The sequence below is a fragment of the Carcharhinus amblyrhynchos genome, chromosome 13, assembly GCF_965287045.1.
Source record: "Carcharhinus amblyrhynchos chromosome 13, sCarAmb.v2.hapA, whole genome shotgun sequence".
NCBI lineage: Eukaryota > Metazoa > Chordata > Chondrichthyes > Carcharhiniformes > Carcharhinidae > Carcharhinus > Carcharhinus amblyrhynchos.
In genome coordinates, this window is record NC_137336.1 from 5156281 (window position 1) to 5181477 (window position 25197).

Here is a 25197-nt window from a genome sequence, read left to right on the forward strand (position 1 = left end):
GAGAACATTCTCCCTGAATCTGCGTGGGTTTCCTCTGGGTGCTCCGGTTTCCTCTCACACTCCAAAGATGTTCGGGTTCAGTCGATTGTCCATGTTAAATTGACCCTAGTGTCAGGGGTTTAGCAGGGTAAACATAAGGGGTTACGGGAATAGGGCCTGGGTGGGATTGTGATCGGTGCAGACTCGGTGGACTGAATGGCCTCCTTCTGCACTGTAGGGGTTCTATGATTCTATAAAGATGACAGGTTACAAACACGCTTCAGTTTTTTGTCTGGGATTGACCATACTTGAAGATTATTGAGAATGGTGTGTCAAGATCACATTTACTGTGTTGCTGGACAATCTCTCCAAAACTATTGCACTCAGTGACTGGAAAACTTGACTATTTTTCAAGCTGTTCAATGCAATGTGGTGCACTCGGTAAAGTCATCATATTCCTGGACGACTATAGTCTGACTGGTGCTGATTTAACTTGAGAATCACCACACTTCAGGCAAGGGGAAAAGATGAGAAGGTGGGGGAACTTCATTAACAACCTCAGCTGCTACAGGAATTGAACCCACACAGTTAGCATCGCTCTGCATCACACACCAACCGTCCAGCCGATTGAGCTAACCGACTCCCCTATTTCACCTGTTTTGCTGCACAGGAAGCTATTCGGCCCATCAAGCCCGTGCCAGCTCTTTGAAAGTGCTATCCAATTAGCACCATCCATTATCCAGACAAACATCTCTCTATTTTCAAACAGACATATCCAAGCTCTGATTGACAATTACTATTGAACCTAGCACCCCCCCCACCTTCCAAACCCGTGCATTCCACATCCCCCAAACTCACCACAGAAACAACGTGTACCCTCATCCCCACCCCACTTCTTCCGCCAATCACTGTATACCTGTCTCCTCTCCGTACCAACGGGAAACTGTTTCTTCTTATTTACTCTATCAGATCTTTCAGAACCTTGAATATCTTTAACCTTTAATAAGTTACACAATCCACCCATCCACACATGCTAAAGTATCAAATCCACAACGCAATGAAGGTTGTTTCCTGAAATAATAACATGCACTTCGGGCAGGATAAAAAGCTCCCAAATTGGGAATGTTCCCTGTATCCAGAGGCGAATTATTGGGCGTGGTGACATTAGGTGGTAATGCCAACATTACCACGCCAGTTCTGTATAATACGACAGATGGGCGGGTTTAAAAGTCAGAGCACTCCCGCGTTGTGTAAACGTAAACTAATAGTGTATTCAATCTTGTTAATGAACAAATTGACTCCCATAATAATAATGGGTGGCACAGTGGTTAGCACTGCTACCTCTCAGTGCCCAGGACCCGGGTTCGATGCTCGGCTTGGGTCACTGTCTGTGTGGAGTTTGCATGTTCTCTCTGTATCTGTGTGAGTTTCCTTCGGGTGCTCTGGTTTCCTCCCACAGTCCAAAGCTGTGCTGGTTAGGGTGCATTGGCCATACTAAATTGCCCCTTAGGGGGACCAGCTAGGATAAATGCATGGAGTAATTGGGGTAGGGCCTGGGTGGGATTGGGGTTGGCACAGCAGAATTCTATGTCTAATGCACTGAATGTTTTTTGGAGTCAGATACATCTCAGGGACGGTTCCTGTCTTTTTAAGGGACAGCTTGTTCGGGGAGGTTTAAAAGATACAGCTGATCCTGAGTCTCAACTTAGTCATTAATAGATCAGTTACTGTGGGGTGTTCTTATTTGACTTGTTGAATTAAAGGCCCTTTTCTCAGCTGTTATGAACTCCGCTGAGTGTCACATATGGTTCCTGGCCATCTCTCAGTATCTGAGGAAGGACCTAATTAAAACTTACAGAATACTGAGAGGCCTAGACAGAGCGGATGTGGAGAGAACGTTTCCACTAGTAGGAGAGACTAGAACTCGAGGGCACAACCTCAGGCTGAAGAGATGCTCAGAGACGTGGAGGAATTTCTTCAGCCAGAGGGTGGTGAACCCATTGCCACAGAGGGCTGTGGAGGCCAGGTCATTGGGTGCTTTTAAGACATTGATAGATAGGTTCTTGATCAATAAGAGGATCAAGGGTTCACAGGGAGAAGGCAGGAGAATAGGGATGAGAATCATATCAGCCATGATTGAATGGCAGAGCAGAATTGATGGGCTGAGTGGCCTAATTCTGCTCCATTATCTTCTGGTCTTACGGCATTGTGGTGTCAGTTCTGCTGGAAATATACCTGAGTGCACTCAGTTACAGATTTGTTTGTATATTTTTCTTGAAGATTATTCCCATTTTCACAAGCCATGCAATAATGCCTCAAGGATTGGTTCAGTGCAGCATAATCACCCCGCTGAACATACACACAGAAAGAGGCGAGGGAGCACCAACACAGTTGGTTCAGATTATTCATTATTCATTGCAAACAGCGCCTGTAAATATACAAACAAAGAAAGAGTGTTTCAGAGATTGGGGGAAGATAAAGCCATGAGTACATGGAATTACGGTGCGCACCCTCACTTACAGGATACCAGAGACAGAGCCACGTAACTTACATCGTAGGTGAGACGATCTTAACAAAAATGTTCTAAGTGCCGAATGAGAGTGAAAACCAGACAGAATCATGCCGATTTTTGGGCAAGACAAAATTCCAATCTTATCACTCTCTGAGCAAAAATGAAGCAGGATCTGTTTCCTGCCAGCAGGAGGAGGAGGCAGGGCCTGCACTCGCCCAAAGCCGACAGGTTGCAGCAGAAGGCGCCATTGTGCGTGCATAGATCTCTCTGTTCCGAGCAGCAGCACACTACCTCCCCACAGCTATAACTGGCCTCCATAGCTGATCACAGCACCTCCCCCACCTCCTATACAGGATGGCCAATTTCGCACCTCTCCCCCCACACAGACCAGCTAATCATTAGTTGTAGACTGCGCAATGTCCCCCACCCCACACCGCCCCCACCCCACACCACCCCACACCACCCCCACCACCCCACCCTGCAAAAAGGTAGAAAAGGGCTACAATAAAATTCCAGACCCTGCTAAGGTTTTTGTTTAATCAATTTTGATGTAGAATTCATTTTATCAATGGGAAGAAAGTTTGTTAGTAGTTGTAGTTAGGTGTTTCAAATACTTTGTAGTTTTAAAAGGTACGTGTATTTTGGCCTTGGAGGGAGTGCAGAGGAGGTTTACTAGGCTGATACCGGAGTTGAGGGGGTTGAGCTATGAGGAGAGGCTGAATAAACTGGGCTTGTACTCGTTAGAGTTTAGAAGAATGAGGGGAGATCTCATTGAGACGTATAAGATGATGAATGGGATGGATAGGATAGAGGTGGAAAGACTCTTCCCGCTCAAAAAAGACAATAGGACTAGGGGGCACAGCCTCAAGATAAAGGGGGGGCAGTTTAGAACGGAGTTGAGGAGGAACTTCTTCACTCAAAGGGTGGTGAATCTCTGGAATTCTCTGCCCGTTGAAGTGGTGGAGGCTGCCTCGCTAAATATTTTTAAGACGCGGGTTGATGGGTTTTTGATAGGAGAGGGGATTAAGGGTTATGGGGAGAGGGCGGGAAAGTGGAACTGAGCAGCGACAGATCAGCCATGATCTTATTGAATGGCGGGGCAGGCTCGAAGGGCTAGATGGCCTACTCCTGCTCCTATTTCTTATGTTCTTATGTTCAAATGTGTAATACCTTTGATTAATCCATACATATAAATATGCCTTCTGTACATTTTTAAACGTTAAACAAAGAAACTTTGATGCACAGTTACAGAGTGTCATTTAATACTAAACATAAGTTGGATCATTCTTTTAAAGAACCCAACTGTTAGAATGACAAGGCCATGAAGGAGACTTAATTACCTCACCAAGTACCTTATCAGAAAGAACTGATACAAGAGTGGGTTTTAATGAGGCTGCCTTCACAGTTTCTAATCAAAACAGAGTCAGAAAGATATAATGTCACAGCTAACGAAAGAGTTACGGTAGGGGACTTAATGGGGACTGATAAGAATTAATGATAACATGATGACTCCCCTTTTCATTGTAGGTAGTGATAAAAAAAACTCAGTCATTGAATTGTTAAGCAATATATACATGTGTTCCATTAAGTTGGCAACAAACAAGGTCCCTCAGGTCCCACCTCTTAACATTGCCCAGTATCTGGTGGGCACTGCCATGATGCTAGGCTGGCAGTGCCAGGGTGCCCAGTGAGAAACGCCAGGCTGGTTGCTCTATCCAAGGGGCACCACCCCTGCCCCCAATCTCCATCTGGTCTCTGTCCCTGTTGAGCCTCGGGGCTGGTTTGGCCCTGAAAATAAATGAACTCACCGTAGAACCCTGCAAACTTATCAGGGCTATAATCAGGGAATATCCTGAACGCAAGATGAGTTGACCACATCCCTTAGAAATTCAGTTAACTTCACTCACAAAGCCATAAAATACTATTGGTTTCTGTAGTTCCCCCTTTATCAATTAATGGGTGCCCACGTGGGACTGTTTTAGCGAAGATGCTTTGTGAGGCTGCTTTCAAAATAGAGGCATGATATCTGACTAAAAGACTAGGTGTGGAGATGCCAGCATTGGACTGGGGTAAACGCAGTAAGAAGTCTCACAACACCAGGTTAAAGTCCAACAGGTTTATTTGGTAGCAAAAGCCACTAGCTTTCGGAGCCCTGCCCCTTCATCAGGTGAATGGGTAGCCTTCACAACACAAGACAGCGCAGAGTCGCTGAGTTCCGCACACGAGGACGGCCTCAACCGGGATCTTGGGTTCACGTCACACTATCTGTAACCACCACAACTTGCCTGGGTTTGCAATAGCTCACTAATTGTCCCGTCTGCAGACAATACACATCTCTTTAACCTGTGCTTAATGCTCTCTCCACTCACATTGTCAGTACCTTTAAGACTTGATTACCTGTAAAGACTCATATTCCAATCATTGTTTTGTACATTGAGTTTGTGTTTTTATATGCCCTGTTTGTGAATAGAACTCCCACTTAACCTGATGAAGGGGTAGCAAGCGCTCCGAAAGCTAGTGCCTTTTGCTACCAAATAAACCTGTTGGACTTTAACCTGGCGTTGTGAGACTTCTCTGTCTCTAGTCTTTTACAGTAAGAAGTCTCACAATACCTGGTTAAAATCCAGTAGGTTTATTTGGTAGCAAAAGCCACTAGCATTTGGAGCACTGCTCCTTCATCAGTTAAGTGGTAGTTCTGCTCACAAACAGGGTATATAAAGACACAAATTCAATTTTCAAAATAAAAGACTAAAGGACAGGCTTAGGGGTGGTATATTGGGGTACCCCACGAGGTATCGTGATCTCATTGAGGAAGTTAGTTCAGTATTTTCATTCTATTGGACCGATACGTAAGAATGTCATTTGTAACACTTTTGATTGGATTGTGCGTCCAGCTGACTGTGAGCTGCAGAATTGTATAAACCAGGATGATTTTCTTTGAATGGTGGAGTGGTGTTTCTGACCCATTGTGGCAAGACCTTCTCCTTGCTAGTAAGTAAATAAAGACAACCTGTCAGTTAAGAATTTTACGTCAATGTGTGTTTTTGCTGATGGCGGTGAAAATCTGGCAGCTGAGACTCGTGAAGGCCATGGTGCCCAGTGGGGAGCCTGGAAAACAGCCTCCGCTTGAGTCTCTCAGTCCACCGTGCCGCTAAAGCAGCAGGACAGGCTGGGAGAATCTCCCTCCCTCAACACTTCCCACCCCACCCCGGCATTATTCTAATTCCCATTTCCTGAATGTTTTGCTCACTTTTTCTTGGATTAAGATAAATTGGTTCGACTTCGCTAAGCGTATTAAAAATATAATAGCTGTCCTCAGAGATGTATAGTTTTCCAAAGATCATATTCTGATAATTTTTTTTCTATTCCTTAATTAATACCTTTTGTTCTGTAACTAACCTGGGTTGTGAATGTACAATCCTGCACAAAACTTCCTCCCCATGTGGAATCTCCGTGAGGGGCAGAGTTGGGGGGGGAGGCAGCAGGGGATGTGGAGAGGGATAGGGGCAGTGAGGGCACAGACGGAGGGTGGGAGCAGGGGAGAGTGGAGGGGTGGGGGGGCAGCAGGGGGAGTGGACGGGTCGGGGGGGGGGGGGGGCAGCAGGGGGAGTGGAGGGGGGGTGCGGAAGTGATACTTTCTTGTCTCGTATCTGAATCACACTCCAGACACCAGGACACATACTTGAAGCTGACAGGCCCAGTGTCTGGAATGCAGCAGGGAGAGAGCAACAGGGCTCCCGCCATCATGCCAAAGAGTAGAGGCAGGATTGGGAGGGTGGATTGGGGGTGGGGACAAGTGGGCGATTCTAATTCTGTGGCCAGAGGCTCCGGGGCTGCATTTGATAATCGCACAGTGATTATCCATAATGAGAAGAAACGAAGGGTTTGCATTTAGGTAGCATCTTTCCCAACCTCTGTGTGTACCAAAGATCTTCTAAACCAATTATGTACTTTTGAAGTTGGTATTATAATGTAGAAATTGGGGTAGCCAATTGGTGCAGAGCAAACTTCATAAATGGCTTATTGGCCACGCGGTTAAATGAGGAAACATTAGCCCGAGCAGCAACTCCCTCATTCACTCAGATTGTTTATGGATTAAATAATTCTGCTGTTCCAGTTTATCCAGTAAGGAGTCTGACAACAAACAGTGTTATTATTTATTTAAAAGGTTGCAGATTGCTTTAAGAGCTGATCACATGATTTGATGATTATGTCAGAAAATATCAGATCAGCCATGATCTTATTGAATGGCGGGGCAGGGTCGAGGGGCTAGATGGCCTACTCCTGCTCCTATTTCTTATGTTCTTATGTAACCACAGGGTGCAGTTTTACTTTCGGTTTGTACTTGTGTGGGACAGCAAACATTCCTTTCAATAAAACTTGTGTGTTCATTTGAATGTCCATGTGCAAACCACATTCTTTTCTTTTTGTTAAAACTTGCAACCCCCAATATCATCAGGAAAAGTCAGAAGTTATTCTTAACTCATCATATAACTTTCAACCATTGAATGATACAGCACAGGAAGGAGCCATTAACCCATCATGTCTTGTACTGGCTCTTTGAGAGATCTGTCCAATTGAGGGAATGGTCCAATTTGTAGTGAGGTCACAGCTAGAGTACTGTGTGCAGTTCTGATCACCTCACGGACGTGATTGCGCTGGAAGGAGTGCAGTGGAGATTCACCAGGATGGAACATTTAAGTTATGAAGAGAGATCAGGTAGGCTTGGGTTGTTTTCGTTGGAGAAGAGAAGACTGAGGGGCGACCTGATTGAGGTTTAAAAAGGAAAGTTAAAGTTTATTCATTAGTCACAAGTAAGGCTTACATTAACACTGCAATGAAGTTACGGTGAAATTCCTCTAATCGCCACGCTCCAGCGGGTCAATGCACCTAACCAGCACGTCTTTCAGACTGTGGGAGGAAACTGGAGCACCCAGAGGAAACCCACACAGACATGGGGAGAATGTGCAGATTCCACACAAACAGTGACCTGAGCAGGAATTGAACCCAGGTCCCTGCCACTGTGAGGCAACAGTGCTAATCACTGCTCCTCTTGAGGTGTACAAGATAATAAGGGTGAATAAGGAGCAGCTGTTTCCCTTATTTGAAGGGCCAGTCACAAGTGGGCACAGATTCAATGTGAGAAGCAGGAGGTTTGGGGGGATGGGAGGAAAAGAGCTTTTCCCCAGAGGGTGGTGACAGTCTGGAATGCGCTGCCTGGGAGGGTGTTAGAACATAAGAACATAAGAAATAGGAGCAGGAGTAGGCCATCTAGCCCTTCGAGCTTGCCCCGCCATTCAATAAGATCATGGCTGATCTGTCGTGGCTCAGTTCCACCTTCCAGCCCTCTCCCCATAACCCTTAATCCCCTCTCTTATCAAAAACCCATCAACCCGCGTCTTAAAAATATTTAGCGAGGCAGCCTCCACCACTTCAACGGGCAGAGAATTCCAGAGATTCACCACCCTTTGAGTGAAGAAGTTCCTCCTCAACTCCGTTCTATACCGCCCCCCCTTTATCTTGAGGCTGTGACCCCTAGTCCTACTGTCTTTTTTGAGCGGGAAGAGTCTCTCCACCTCTATCCTATCCATCCCATTCATCATCTTATACGTCTCAATGAGATCTCCCCTCATTCTTCTAAACTCTAACGAGTACAAGCCTAGTTTATTCAGCGTCTCCTCATAGCTCAACCCCCTCAACTCCGGTATCAGCCTAGTGAACCTCCTCTGCACTCCCTCCAAGGCCAAAATATCTTTGCACAGGTGCGGCGCCCAAAACTGCACACAGTACTCCAGCTGCGGCCTCACCAGTGCCCTATACAGCTGCAGCAAGACCTCCCTACTTTTATATTCAATCCCCCTCGCTATGAAGGCCAGCATCCCATTTGCCTTCCTGACCACCTGCTGCACCTGCAAGCTGGGTTTTTGCGACTCATGCACAAGGACCCCGAGGTCCCTCTGCACCGTTGGGATGCCTCACATCCTTTAAAAAATATCTGGATGGGTATTTGGCACATCATAACGTTCAGGGCTGTGGGCCAAGTGCTGGTAAATGGGATTAGATGGGAGTTCAGGTGTTTCTCACAAGTGGGTGCAGACTCGATGGGCTGAAGGGCCTCTTCTGTATTCTGTGACCCATTTCCTTTCCCCACAGCAAGTACTGGTCTGCCCCCCTTTGAAATTTATTATTGAACCTTTCCCCAGGCAGTGCCTTGTTGCTTCAAGAAAAAAAATCCCTCAAAACTGAAGTTATTTATTTTCTCTCTCTATAAAACAGTGCAGAGTACAAGAGCTGGCGATGATTCTCTGATATATAGTCACCTGTTGTGAAATGAATTGTTTATAGATCTCCTCTTCACAGGAGTGCCATCTAAGATATTAGCTCTGTATCTCTGAAATGAGAATTGGTCACTAAAGAGAGAAAGTGGCAAACACAGGGTTTTGTAAGCTGGAAAATCATATATATATATATATATATTTCCCTCCCTTCCTGTCAACAATCGAGATAAAGTATGGCCATTATAAAAACTAAACATTCCAGTAATAAAGTAACATGATTTATGTACCTTTCCACTTCATGAGCAATGTGGTTCGCAAGACAATAATCCTTGAATGTGATAATGAACTTAAACTACATTACAACTCTGTGGTTCAAAGCAGAGGTGCAATCTTGGTAATGACAACCGATAATCTAATTTGCTTTCAGTGCGAGGCATAATTGTACCCTTTGGGTAATAAATTCTTCATCAGACGCTGGGAGTTTGTACTCAGGTCCTCGTTGTAATATTACTTTCATGTCACTCGACAGCGTGATGTATGGGCAGGCTGGATCATGCTGAGTGGCTTGATTTTTTTTTTCCCAAGCCTTGCAGCTCTGATGCATTCCTCTTCCCATAATCAGATCAACAACAAAAAAAAATAACTTTGCTGCTCCCACAGATTCGGAGAAAGCCTAATTTATGACTGGGAGAATCTAACATTGGTAAATACTGCTCCCAGAGAATGCAGTTCCTGTGGGTAACAAACAGAAAAGAAATTGAATGCGCGTTCATAGCAGAGGTTCAGGAGAAACAAATAAAATCGTTACAGCGTGGCCTTCTCGGCTTATAGCCTACTAGGCAGCACAGCGCCAGGGATCTGAGTTCGATTCCAGGCTTGGGTCACTGTCAGTGCAGAGTCTGCCTTTTCTCCCCGTGTCTGCTTGAGTTTCCTCCAGATGCTCTGGTTTCCTCCTACGGTCCAAAAGACATGCTGGTTAGGGTGCATTGGCCATGCTAAATTCTCCCTCAGTGTACCCGAACAGGCACTGGAGTGTGGCAACTTGGGGAATTTCTCAGTAACTTCATTGTAGTGTTAATGTAAGCCTACTGGTGACACTAATAAATAAATAAAAAAATCATGATCCCCTCAACATCTGGCTTCACGCTCAAATGTTACACACTCACCTATTACACACTTGTCCATTACACACCCCCCATTACACACACAGCATTACATATCCATCCATTACACACTTTCCTGGCGTGTGCCCACCTGTTGCACACCTGTCCATTACTCACCTGCCTTTTATACACATGCCTGTTACATACTTGTCTGATAGAAATCTGTTTGTTAAACATTATTCACCTGTCTGTTACACAACATTTGCCCATTGCATACCTAAAGGTTACACAGCTGTCCGTTATGCACCTGTCTATTACACATTTACCTGTCACACACCTGTCCGTTATGCACCTGTCTATTATATACTTGTTACACATCCACCCAGTATACACTTCTCCGTTATGTACCTGTCATTTATACATTTACCCATTTCACACCTGCCCGTTAATAAACTTGCCCATAACACACCCGCCCATTACGGAAGGTAAAGTCACCATTGTCCCAGATGACCACAGGCTGCTCCTCCACTTTGAGGGGGAGAGCTGACTGGTGGTAATTTAACCTGAGGATCACCACACCCCAGGTGAGGAACAAGGTTGAGAAGGTGAAACCTTCATGAATAACCTCAGCTGACATGGGAATTGAACCCATGCTGTTGGTGTTGCCCCGCATCATTAACCAGCTGCCTAGTCAACCGCGTTAAACCAACTGCCATCCCCCCATTATACACCTGCCGGTTATACACCTGTCCATTACAGATTTACCCATTACACCTGCCTGCTACACACCTGTCCATTACGGATTTACCTATTACACCTGCCTGCTACACACCTGTCCATTACAGGTTTACCTATTACACCTGCCTGCTACACACCTGTCCATTACTCATTTGCCTATTACACCTGCCTGCTAGACACCTGTCCATTACAGGTTTACCTATTACACCTGCCTGCTAGACACCTGTCCATTACACATTTGCCTATTACACCTGCCTGCTACACACACGTCCATTACACATTTACCTATTACACCTGCCTGCTACACACCTGTCCATTACACATTTACCTGTTACACCTGCCTGATACACACCTGTCCATTACACATTTGCCTATTACACCTGCCTGCTACACACCTGTCCATTACACATTTGTCTATTACACCTGCCTGCTACACACCTGTCCATTACACATTTATTACACCTGCCTGCTACACACCTGTCCATTACACATTTACCTATTACACCTGCCTGCTACACACCTGTCCATTACAGATTTACCTATTACACCTGCCTGCTACACATCTGTCTATTACACATTTACCCATGACACCTGCCTGTTACACACCTGTCCATTACACATTTACCCATTACACTTCTCTGTTGCAAACTTGCCTGTCGCACACTTGGCCTGTTGTATACCTGTCCATTATACATCTGACACTATAAAACCACCTGTTACACATCTACCTGTTACATACTTGCCCATTACACACCTGCCATTACACACTCATATTACACATCTACCCATTATACACTGACTGGTATCACATTTCCCCTTTACAAGCACACTCATTAGACTCTAGCCTGTTACTCAACTGCATATGGATTAGAATGGAGAGTACATTCAGGTGGATTACTATCACTTCCTTATCACTAGCTCAATGCTACCATCTAAAACCAGCTCCACTGCCTGTGTTATGTTGTTTCATTCATTTCCTTGCATTTCTGTGGTATCCACCATCTCTATTTGTATTTCTATTTTATATTCCTAATTATGTCTCTGGCTTCATTTTACTCTTCTGTCTTTCTACATTACCACCAGAGATAGCCACGTGTGGTTAAAGCAAACTTTATTCAGGTTGCCTCATCCAATTACAGTCACAATCTAAGAGAGAGAGAGACATCAATTCAATTCTTCTTTCGAGTGACAAATTGATTCATTACCATATCTTGCTGATTTCAGGCTCGAATTTCACTCCATGGACTTTGCTTCCAGTTTAAGTTATTTCCAATTACCCTTAAAGATTCACCTGGAAAACTGTTGAAGTTTAAATACTTTTTTCAAAAATCCAGACAGAATGTTTCTTCACAGCAACTACAGATATGGGTTTATTTTGAACTGATCTCCTATCAGTGGGTGACATGGTGGCACAGTGGTTAGCACCGCTGCCTCACAGTTCCAGGGACCCAGGTTCAATTCCGGCCTTGGATCTCTGTCTGTGTGGAGTTTGCACATTCTCCCCATGCCTGCGTGGGTTTCCTCCTGATGTGGGTATGCTGGCGTTGGACTGGCGTAAACACAGTAAAAAACTCTCCATTCACCTGACGAAGGGACTAACCCCGAAAGCTTGTGAGTCTATTATCAAATAAATCAGTTGGACTAAAACCTGGTGTTGTCAGACTTTTTACTGGGTTTCCTCCCACAGTCCAAAGATATGCAGGTGAGGCAGATTGGCCATGCTAAATTACCCCTTAGTGTCTCAAAATGTGCAAGTTAGGGGGATTTGTAGGGTAAATACGTGGGGTTATGGGAAAGGGCCTGGTGGGATCCCTGCCAGAAGTCTGGAGATTCGATGGACTGAGTGACCTATTTCTGCACTGTAGGAATTCTATGATTCTGGAGAATTGCCCATCAGAAGTTGAAACTTCCCTGGTAATTCCCACAGATTCCTTGTGTCGGGACCTCCAAGGATCCAACATCGCATCTTCTGGGGTAGATCTGGCCATCTGGAGACTGGAGGATCTGAGCCATTGTGATCCTGTGTCATTGTCTGTACTGACAGACAGCTGATGTCAAATCCTTCAGTCAGTTGGCAGCCTCCTCATCAGCCGGTTGTGGGCCAGCGAGACCAACATCGAAACACTTGTCGGTTATATACACCATGGTTCACCACAGTTGCACAGAGATAAGTCACGGAGTCCCTAATGGAAGAAGTTGTTGAGGCAGAGCCTGACTTCAGTGTGAAACTGTTCAATTTGACCTGTTCATCAAACAGGAGATGGAAGCCTGGGAATTCTAACGTGGGATCATCAATCAGACATTGATCCTGGGCTGTGTTATTGGTGTTGTGCCAAACATCCTTCCACAGGTCCATGGCAGAACTACCAGACTCGGTGCAGATTGGCTGCCTTGAGGTGAAGTGGGTGGATGATGGCTTCTACCAGTAGCAGGTCTGGATTTTTGTGCACTCTTTGTAGCAATTGTGCCATGCTAGCTTCACAGAAGATTTGCATTGGAACAATGTTGCTGAACACATGTAAATCAGTTTGTGTTTGTTGACCTGATTGCTCCTGAGACATTCCTCATGGTCTCATTCAGCTGGACAGCTACCTGTTTGCAGTGCGCAGAGTCCTCCCATACAGACGTGCAGTATTCAGCTACTGAACAGCAGATAGACTAAGAGGTGGTTCTCAAATTTCTGGTGTTGGCTCCTCAAGAGGTTCCTACTAGTTTGCTGATGGGATTGTTGTGAGTCTTCAGTTTAGCTGAGACTTTCTAGAGGTGTGACTTGAAGGTCAGCGTTCAATCCAAAATGACACCAAGTTCGGTAGCTGTACGATGGTGCTTGATGCCATTACCGTTTAGATAGAAGTCAAATTCTTGATGACTTCTTGAGTTGTCAAAGTTGTAGATATTTGTTTGTGGCACCAGTTTTGACAACAGTCAGAGAGTTTACGAAGATTGTCATTAAGAGTACTGCTAGTGTTCTTGAAATCTCTCCCCTGTTGAGCACAGCAGATGCAATCTGCATAGACGAACTTGTGGAGGCTGGCAGGTCGATTCTGTACAGGTAGATCAGGATGGAGCCAGTACTGATCCGTGAGGTAGGCCACGTCACTGCCTGATCCATGTGGTAGCTTTGCCCTCAAATGGACTGGAAATATTCTGTTTTCAAAAGAGTGGTAATGATGGTAGAGTGAAAGCTCACCTAAAAAAACTGCAACTACTGCCTGTCCCATTCTCCATCTGATCAAAGCTGGATTCTGCTCATGCTCTTGCTGGATAAGAAATGTCTCCAGTCAGAAGTTCAATTCCTGGCCTGTACTGAAAAAGATTTGTGTTTATATAACACATTCCTTAATTGCAAGTGTCTGCAAGTGCAATTAAATATGCTTGAAGTGTAGTTTTGTGTATTGTAGGAAATGTGCCAGATTTACAGAGCTCAGCATGGTCTCTCAATATGATAATGACTGGTTAATTGGTTTTTGTGATGTTGACTGAGGAATGAATATTGTTCAGAGCCATTTTCATCATTGTGTTCATATCCCTCCATTTTCTTCTCCTTCCCTATCACTGGAATGTCTTGCAGCTCAGAGATCTCACATCTCCTCAAATATTGATGTCATCTTCATCCCTGATTTCCTTCTCTCCACCAGAACTGCCTAGGTCCTAAACTCTGGATTTTTTTTCCTAAATCTCTTGCCTTCTCTATTGCTCTCTCTTCTTTCGGGTGTTCCTTGAAATCTATCTAATGACCAAGCTTTTGATTAGACAAAGACAGGAACTGGAGGAGGCTGTTTAGCTCTCATTCCACCATTCAATGAGACGGTCGCTGGTGTGCGACCAAACTTCATAAATCCACTTTCACCCCATAACCTTTAACACCTTTGGACAGAGCTCCAATTTAACGTTGAACAATTAGTTGAGTGTAAATCACCATTTGTAGTCCTAATGCCAAGCAATGTCATCTTGTGTGATAAGCTAAATAGCGGAGGAGATGGCCCAGTGATATTATCGCTCGACTATTAAGCCAGAAACTCAGTCAATGTTCTGGGGACCTGGGTTTGAATTCCATCACAGCAGCTGGTGGAATTTGAATAAAAATATCTGGAATTAAGAACTAATGACCATGAAACCATTGCCAATTGAGGGAAAAACCCATCTGGTTCACTAATATCCTTTAGGGAAGGAAATCTGCCGTCCTTACCTGGTCTGGCCTACATGTGACTCCAGGGCCACAACAATGTGGTTGGCTCTCAACTGCCCTCGAAAGGAAGAAGCCTCACAACACCCAGTTAAAGTCCAAGAGGTTTACTTGGATTCCAAATAAACCTGTTGGAATTTAACTTGACGTTGTGAAATTTTTTACTGTGGCCATCCCAGTCCGACGCCAGCATCTCCACATCATGTCCTCTAAAGTGGCCCAGCATGCCATTCTGTTCAATACCAACTAGCGATGGGCAATAAATGTTGACCAGCCAGTGACACCCATATCCCACGATGAATAAAAAATGGAATGTTCTATTACATTAAGGCTGCTATTTAACTATTATTTGAAATTGTTATTCTTTAAACTAATGCCATTGGATCTCCAACATGAGAGACAGAATGATGTCTGGTTTAGCATTTCATTCAGAAAGACCATGCCAATGACAGCACAACCTTCACATGTTGACCCTTCCACTAAAACCAAAATCGGATAATCTCCCATTTTCAGACAGAATCACCGGATACCAAACTTTGAAGTTATTCTCATTCGGAAAGACAACGCTGGGTAAAATAAAGTGGTGAGAATTGTCTCCAAGCGTCAACAGAAAAAAAGAGTGGGGAGATCAGAAGAGTTTATTTCACGCAAAGCGTTGTTATGATCTGGAACTCATCACCTGAAAGCAAGTGGGAACAGATTCAATAAAAACCTTCAAAGGGAAATCGGATATCTGCTTGAAAAGGAATATGTTGCAGGAACATGGGAAAAGAGCAAGTGATTAAGACTAATTGGATAGCTCTTTCAAAGGCCAACTCAGACACCACAAATTGGTCTTTTCTGTACTGTATGATTCCATGAAGGAACAAGGATGTCTTCTGATAAAGGAATATTGTGATTACTGTCTAAAGACTTTTCAAAGAGTATTTGATGATAGGCCTGATAGATTGTTGCTAAAATTACCGTTAATGTGAAAACATGCAGGCAGGAGATTCAAGGACAAGAAAAAAAGAGAGCAAGCATAATGTGTGCTTTTCCAATTGAATACGTATAGACAATGGAGCCTGAGTGTTTGTACTATTTACCCCACTTTATGCGTGTATAATCTAGATTTATGATTTATTTTCAAAAGGGGAATGAGATTAAAAGAAACTATTTCCTCTCAGAGATCAGTTAGCAACTAATGGGAATAAATTTTAGCTCATCACAGAATCCCCATAGTGCAAAAGGAGACCATTTGGCCCATCGAGCCTGCACCAACAAAAACCTCAACCAGGCCCTAAACCCAAGTATTTACCCTGCTAGTCCCCCAACACTAAGGGGCAATTTACTGTGGCAAATCAACTTAACCTGCACATCTTAGGACTGTGAGAGAAAACTGGAGCACCCAGGGGAAACCCACGTAGACACGGAGAGAACATGCAAACTTTACGCAGCCACCCAAGGCTGAATCGAACCCAGGTCTCTGGAACTGTGAGGTGGCGGTGCTAACCACTGTGCCACCGATCACCGGACAGAATCTTGGGTTAATGTCTCGTCCAAAACGCAGCACCTATGACAGTGCAGCACTCTCTCAGTGTTACAGTGACTATCTGAGTGGAGAGAACGAAGATGCAGCTTGGATCCAGACAAAGGGAGATTTGTTTTAAAAGTTGCAGGGTTGTTAGAACATGCTAGATATCATTTTGGGGACAAAATGTGAACAGAAGTTAAGTGGGGTGCTGTGCTAATAAAACAAACCTGTTTAATAGCCTGGTTTTACCCTGCAATTTTGGGACTAAATTGGCAATTGCTATATGTTAACTACGCTTAGAAGCATTAAAACAGACACCCACACACACTCAGCACAGATTAGAACAAATTTCCTGAGCGGCTTCTCCTGAAATTGTGGCGTGTGCTCTCTGACACATACCGGAACATTCCACAATGATTCACGGACTGAGGGGGACGGGCACACAGGTTCTCAATTACAGCACTGGAGTTTGGGTCACAGGTTGTGGAACACCAGAGACCCTGTTGGAGGAAGCCAAGCAGAGAGGGGATGTCCTCAACTGTGAAAGCAGAGAGGAGGCCTTAAGGTATTGGATTTGAGAGGGGCTTACCCAGGTGGAAATGTGCAGAAGCCCTTGTCCCCAACACATGGCCTTGGTTCCACAAGAAATTTAATGATTTCACAAGAGATATCAAGGTGGGATTTCTTCTGATAGACACAAAACTCAGTAACTACATCATCGCCACCAGCACCTGCCATCAACCTACATACTTCCATTTACACAAGGTAGTCTCCTTCACTCAGGCCTCTCACATGCAAAACATCACACATACAAATAGACCAACCAAACAACTCACTATAATCATTCTCTCCCAAGCAAGTATAGACTTTAACAGGAGCCAGCAGGACTGGAGCAGGGGGAAGGGGTCATGACTGCAGGATCTCTCTTCCCTCCTGGAGGCAGTGCTATTGAACAGGATGGGGGTGGGTGTCACCGCGGCCAGAGGCAGATTAGGGGGTGGTTTGTTTCAAAGCATGAGACTACTCCAGCTGTCCGACATATCCACAACTATTCCTGACCCTTAACTCCCCCCCAAGCATCATGTGACCTAATCACAGACGTTTCCCCCGTCACCTCCCATTCCCATAACCCATCTAGATTAATTATTGTAACCACCCTGGAGAAAGCTGCATCCCCCTCCCCTTCTCCCCACCCTCATTCCAACCCACTCCCCACCGAGGACCTGCAGAAGGAGGGGATGGGGAAGGAGCCACTCTGACAATCATTATCACCAGCTTAGGGAATGCCTGCTGCCATAGTTGAGAGAGCAATGCAGAGCATTGACTCTCACTCACATCGAGGTGCCCCAAGCACCAGTGAATGTGAGTGCCACTTTGCCAGTGGGTAGATTCGCACGTTGGCTCAATGTGCCGTACAAGAGTCAAACGGAGGCCCCCAGAGGGTGAAACTTCTGAAGAGAGCTGACGAGTTTAACAAACTAAAACACTTGGTGTGATGTGTAATCCGCCCACCTTCCAAACACAACTCCCAGAGAGCAGAAGCTTAAAATTCAGAACTGTTTTCTCAGAAGTACCAACTCCCTTTTCAACACGCAGTTGGTAAATCTTAATGCCAATACTCGACAGGCCTCTTTAGTATGTAGATGAATGGAATGCAACTCCAGCAGCTTTGAAGATGACTTATGGATAACAGAATTGTTCTGCCCGTGGACAGATTTCAAAAGAATTTGAAAAGAAGACTAAAACATATTTTTTTTTTGGAGATTTGTAGACAGGCTTAGCAATTGTCAAGATAAAAAGCAAATTCACTGATAAAAGTAAAGACTTGTTCTAATTGCATAGCAAAACAAACAAAAACTTCTATTCCAATAATGATAATACATTTAGATTGCCTTTGGGTTCGAATGATTCAAAATTATGAATTGCTTTTGAAGTGCATTGATTTTACATTGTAAGTTGTGAGATTACAAACACAAGATGTACCAGACAGAAACAGGCCATTCAGCCCAACTAGTCCATGCTGGCATTTGCAGCTCACTAGATCCTGCTCCCATCTTTCCTCAACTAAACATATCCATCAAACCATAGAATCTCTACAATGTTGAACGTGGCCATTCCGCCCATCAACTTTGCACTAACTGTAGCAGGGCAAAACCCAGGGAGTGTGGGCTGCAGCAAGAGAGGGCTGCAGACAGGACAAAATACAAATGAGTATATCGCAGACAGTATTAGAAATGTCATCCCCCTCCCAAGATGGTATTGCTGTAAGGTTACAACAACCAGATGAGAATTGATACCAATTATCAAGGCTCTAAAAGTTCTAGAGGAACCCTTGTGCTTCTGAAAACATAATCAAATATCCAGCAGATGGGACAATTAACACCATATCAAAATCAGTTTGACAAACACAACACTTTGATATTGTAAACAGGTAGACAGGAGATGTCCAAAAAAATGATTAAAAACTAAACTACACAAGAAAGTGGAACCATATAATGTAAGCCCAAACAGAACTGCAATTCATTCAAAGTAACAATATGGTGATCTGTTGTAAATGTCTTCCTTTGTAATGTATAGAAAGTGGTATAAGCATCTGGAAGAGCCAATGTTCAGTAGAGTAGCTCAGAGGTGAGCTGTAGTTACAGCCATGAGTTCTGCTCTCCCTCATGCATGTTGAATAAAGCCATTTTTGTTGAAGTTCTACATGGTTTTGGAAGACTCAGTGCATCCATTCCCTCCTACACCAACTCTCCAAAAGAGTTTCTTACCCAGGATCACAGACCCACGGTTCCAGGGTTGGGTCCAGGCCTGAGCCCTACCTTCCCCCCCCGCCACCCCACCCATCCCCTGCCCAAAGCCCCGACCAAGCTGACCCTTCAAAGAGCCAAGAACCTAGGTTCAATTCCAGCCTTGAGCAACTATCTGTTGGGAGTTTGCTTGCTGTCTTCATGTTTGTGTGGGTTCCAAAGAACATAGAACGTAAAAAAACTATAGCACAAACAGGCCCTTCGGCCCACAAGTTGCGCTGATCATATCCATACTTACCAGGCCTACCTATACACCTCAATCCCATTAAATCCCATGTACTCATCCCGAAGTCTCTTAAAAGACCCCAACGAGTTCGCCTCCACCACCAGTGACAGCAGCTGATTCCACTCACCCTCTGAGTGAAAAACTTACCGCTGACATCTCCTCTGTTTCCTCCGGATGCTCTGATTTCTTCCCCCCAGTCCAAAGATGTGCAGGACAGTGGATTAGCCATGAGAAGTGCATGGGATTATGGGAATTGGGCGGGGGGGGGTGCAGCGATGGTGAGCCTGAGTGAAATGAACTGCAATTAACCAATAACCTATGGCAATTCATTCTTAAACATAAATGAAACACTCTCACAGAAATTGTTTGTGAGGTTTTGTTCAGCAGAGAGCTTGACATTGTTCACTGACTTCCGTTATAAGAAAGTGCAACAAAACAGGTAAGACATAGCTGGGCATTTAATGAGAATTCGCTAGTTTCAGCTGTCACATTGCTGTCTGTGGGATCTTGCTGTGCACAAATTACAACCGTGACTACACTCAAACGTTACTTCTTTGACTGTAAAGCACTTTGGGACTTCCTGTGGATATTAAAAATGTGAAATAATCGCAAACCTATTCTTTCTTTTCAAAGCTGAAGAAGGCTACCGAGAGAGCAAAGTCGGGGCAAGATCCACTGATGAAGTTGATGTGTAATCAGAAAGATACAACAAATAGGCAGGAGACAACGAGCAGATCAGATATCTTTCAGTGATGTTGGTTGAGGAATGTAAAAAATAAGTTTATTTATCAGTCACAAGTAGGCTTATATTAACACTGCAATGAAGTTACTATGAAAACTCCCTAATCGCCACACTCTGGCACCTGTTCGGGTACACTGAGGGAGAATTTAGCATGGCCAATGCACCTAACCAGCACATCTTTTGGACTGTGGGTAGAAACTGGAGCGCCTGGAGGAAACACATGCAGACACGGGGAGAACGTGCAAACTCTACATACACAGTGATGCGAGCAGGGAATTGAACCTAGGTCCCTGTGAGGCAGCAGTGCTAACCACTGTGCCACCCATATATGTCAGAGTATCAGGAGAATCCCTTGCTCTTCTTCAAACTCATGCAATGACATCTTTAATACCTACCCAATGGCAGACATCATGGGGGTTAATGCCTGATCAGGGAGCTGGAACCCCTGACTGTGCAGTGCTCCCTCAGTACTGCGCTGTGTGTGTGTTAGCTGAGGGATCTTGGGCTCATGAAATGGAATTCGAACCCACATTTTAATTCAGAGAGACTGATATCAACTTGACCACTTCTGATAACCCTCACAAAACTAAATTACATTTGTGTCAATTTGCCATTATAAGGCCTGCTTGCAGTTTAGGCCCATTATTTTTGTACATTGTGACAAGATCGATGTGTTTCGATTTTATCATAGAATCACTACAATGCAGGAGGCTATTTGGCCCATCAAGTCTGCACTGACCACAATCCTACCCAGCTCCTGACCCCTTAGGCATGTATTTACCCTGCTGGCCCCCCTGTCACTAAATGACAAATTTAGCATGGCCAATCAACCTAACCCATACATCTTCAGGAAACTGGAGCACCCAAAGGAAATCCATGCAGGTACGGGGAGAACGTGCAGACTCCACACAGACAGTGACCCAATCCAGGAATCAAACCCAGGCCCCTGCAGCTGCGAGCTTAGAAAGGATAGCAGGACTAGAGGGCACAGCCTCAAGATAAGGGGAGGGGGGGTTGCAGTTTAGATTGGAGTTGAGGAGGAACTTCTTCACACAAAGGGTGGTGAATCTCTGGAATTCTCTGCCCGTTGAAGTGGTGGAGGCTACCTCGCTAAATATATTTAAGTCACGGGTAGATAGGTTTCTGACTGACAGGGGAATTAAGGGTTATGGGGAGAGAGCGGGAAAGTGGAACTGATCCACTTCAGATCAGCCATGATCTTATTGAATGGCGGGGCAGGCTAGATGGCCTACTCCTACTCCTATTTCTTATGTTTTTATGTGAGGCAGCAATGTCCCACCATGTCACTAGATCTTCCCATGTTTGATGAATTTATTAATTCAGATTCAGCTTTCCAGTATAACGGCCGTGCCTAAAATGAGATTATATATGTTACACACCTATTTAATATCTAAACACGAGATCGGGTGATAATTTCCAACAAATCATCAAAACATACAATTCCCAACTTTGTAGAGCCAATAGGCCGAAAGCGAAATTAATCCTTGAACTGGTTGAACATTCCACGAAGTTTCATTAACACAAATAGAGACTGATTGATAATATCGACCTACATTGCAGACTCGCCCCCACACACTCTGACTAGATGGAAGACGGTCACAATTGGAACTGAATCCTCACAAAAAATATTGATCCGTGCGCCCCTCCCGGGGGTGAAGACCATCTCCTGCTTATTCCTGTTAATGTTCAGGGAGTAAATTTGCTTCTATTGAGAAATGCTGCTCTAGGCAGCTGCGAGAGAAGCAGTTTATGTCCACACAATTCACAGAGGAGAAAACTTTCATTGACAGAATCATAGAAAGTGACTTTGCCTTGAGCACAAACAGCGAGACTTCATTTCCCAATTTTTCCCCACCATGTGCCGGTGAGGTGATGAGTACCCACCCGCGATGAGCGGGCACGTCCTTTCCATATATTTGAACGGCTTCGCAGGCATCTCTCCACCACCTTCTCCCCTACCACCCCCCCCCTCTCCCCACCCCCCGCACCTCTCCCGCCCACCGTTAGTAAATATTCATAGTCACGTCGACGAGGTTTGCAACTGCAATACAAGGACAGGAATCGGTCAAGGGGAACCCATTGGCAGTGCCAAAGTAAGTATAGCCCCAAGGTGGGGGTGCTGGGGGGTGCCTGGTGTGGAGGAAAAAGATGACAAATCTGGCACAGCTCACTGGCACTGCGCCCTGGCACAGCACCTTCTATGAGTTTGCAATGCCAAATTGTGCCAGGAGACAGTGACAAGGGTGTACCTCTGGGGAACTCATTGGTGGGGGCGGGGGGGGGGGGGGGGGGGGGTGCCCCCTATGTGTTGTGTAGGAAGTGGGTGGTGATGTCTTTGATTGGGGTAGGGTGGGAGGAGTTGGAGAGGGTTTGGGGTAGGGGAAGGCAGGAGGGGAGGGGGTTGGTGCTGATTGGACCTGAGCAGCTTTACAGCACTTTTCAAATCTCAGTTAGTGAATGTCCAATGTTGCTGGGTCACACTGAGTTTCCAAGTCTGTTTGAAATCCATGATGTGGGGATGTCAGTGTTGGACTGGGGTAAACACAGTAAGAAGTCTCACTTGGTGAGACTCTCATCAGGTGAGTGATGAAGGAACAGCGCTTCGAAAGCTGGTGGCTTTTGCTACCAAATAAACCTGTTGGACTTTAACCTGGTGTTGTGAGACTTCTTACTGTGAAATCCATGGTGCCAGATTGGTGTTCCGGTGTTCAGGACTCAGATGATGCCAGATATGATCTACAGCGATCCATCAAAGATGCCAAAAAACCTTACTGGACCAAGCTAGAATCCCAGACTAGCCATATGAATTCGCGTTAACCATGGCAAGGTCTACAATACATAACAGGCTACGGGATGAAGGCAGGTAAAGTTGTCAGCTCCAAAGCATCCCTCCCCAATAAGCTTAATGCCTTCTAAGCCTGTTTTGAGGAAGAGATCAGTGAGAGCATCCCCTCCATGCCAGAAGCCTTGGATGAAGCCTGAGATCAGTTGCCTTCTCAAAAGTCAACCCATGGAAAGCAACTGGCCCAGATGGGGTACCCAGACAAGTACTCAGATCTGTATGGACCAGCTGAGGAGGGATTTGTAGACATCTTCTACCTCTTGTTACACCAATCTGAGGTCCCTACCTGCTTCAAGAAGACGACCATCAACTCAGTACCAAAGAAAAGCCAGGCAGCGTGCCTTAATGACTATCGTCCAGTGGCTCTGACATCCAGTATTATGAAGAGCTTTGAAAGGATGGTCATAGCACAAATCAATTCCTGCCTCACAGTCTGTCTGGATCCACTACAGTTTGTCTATCACCACAACAGGCACAATGTCACTGGCCCTACACTCAGCCCTGGGACGCTTAGATAACAAAGACACCTATGTCAGACTCCTATTCATAGGCTACAGCTGAGCCTTCAACACCATTATCCCTATGATACTCATTTTCAAACTTTGTGGCCTGAGTCTCGGCTCCTCACTCTGCAACTGGATGCTAGACTTCCAAACCGACAGACCGTAATCAGTAAGGATAGGCAACACCTCCTCCAAGATCATCCTTGACACCAGCGCCCAACAAGGCTATGTTCTCAGTCCCCTACTACACTTCTTATACTCCAATGACTGTGTCCAAATTCCCCTCCAATTCAATTTTCAAGTTTGCTGATGACACCATGGTAGTGGGACAGATCTCAAACAATGATGAGACAGAGTACAGGAATGTGATAGAGAATCTGGTGAACTGGTGCAGCAACAATAATCTCTCCCTCAATATCAACAAAATGAAGGAGATTGGCATTGACTTTAGGAAGAGTAGTGGAGGGCATGCCCCTGTCTACATCAATGGGAACAAAGTAGAAATGGTCAAGAGCTTCAAGTTTTTAGGTGTCCAGTCTTTACTTTCTCAGGAGACTAAGGAAATTTGGCTTGTCAGCGACGACTCTTACCAATTTTTACAGATGCACCAAGTAAAACATTCTTTCCATTTGTGTCACAGCTTGGTATGGCTCATGCTCTGTCCAAGATCACAACAAACTAGAAATTGTTGTGAACAAAGCCCATTCCATCAAGCAAACCAGCCTCCCATCCATCCACTCTGTCTACACTTCCCACTGCCTCGGCAAAGCAGCCAACATAATTAAGGACCCCACATACCCCGGACATTCTCTCTTCCGCTTTCGTCTATCGGGAAAAGATACAAAAGTCTCAGGTCATGTACCAACCGACTCAAGAACAGTTTCTTCCCTGCTGCTGTCAGACTTTTGAATGGATCTACCTCACATTAAGTTGATCTTTGTCTACACCCTAGCTACAACTGTAACACTACTTTCTACAACCTCTCCTTTCCTTCTCTATGAACGGTATGCTTTGTCTGTACAGCAAGCAAGAAACAACACTTTTTACTGTATACTTATACATGTGACAATAATAAATCAAATGAAATGAGAAGAAATTTCAAAGTTAAAGTTTATTTATTCGTCACAAGTAAAGCTTACATTAACACTGCAATGAAGTTACTGTGAAATTCCCCTAGTTGCCAGAATCCAGCACCTGTTCGGGTCAATGCACCTAACCAGCACGTCTCTCAGATTGTGGGAGGAAAGCAGAGCACCTGGAGGAAACCCATGCGGACACGGGGAGAATGTGCAAACTACACACAGACAGTGACCTAAGCGGAAATTGAACGCGGGTCCCTGGCACTGTGAAATAGCAGTGCTAACCCCTGTGCCACCATGCCACTGTTCTTCATTCTTCTTCACTCAGAGGATGAATCTTTGGCATTCTCTACCCCTGAAGGCTGTGGAGGCTTGATGCTCAAGACCGAGACTGGTAGATTTTTCCTAATTGAAAACACTGAAGGATACGGGGAGAGTGCAGGAAAATGATGTTGAAGTAAACAATCAGCCATGATCTCATTGAATAGCAGGGGGCTGAATGGCTTACTCCTGCTCTTATTTCATATATTCTGATGTTTCTCCCCAAAACCTGTATTCTCCTCCTCCTGCCTCCAGAACTGCGTATTTGTGAATTAACCACGCCATCTGCCTCTCCCTACAGGCCAGCTCCACAAATCTCATTAGCTCATTGCGAGAGGGAAAATCTC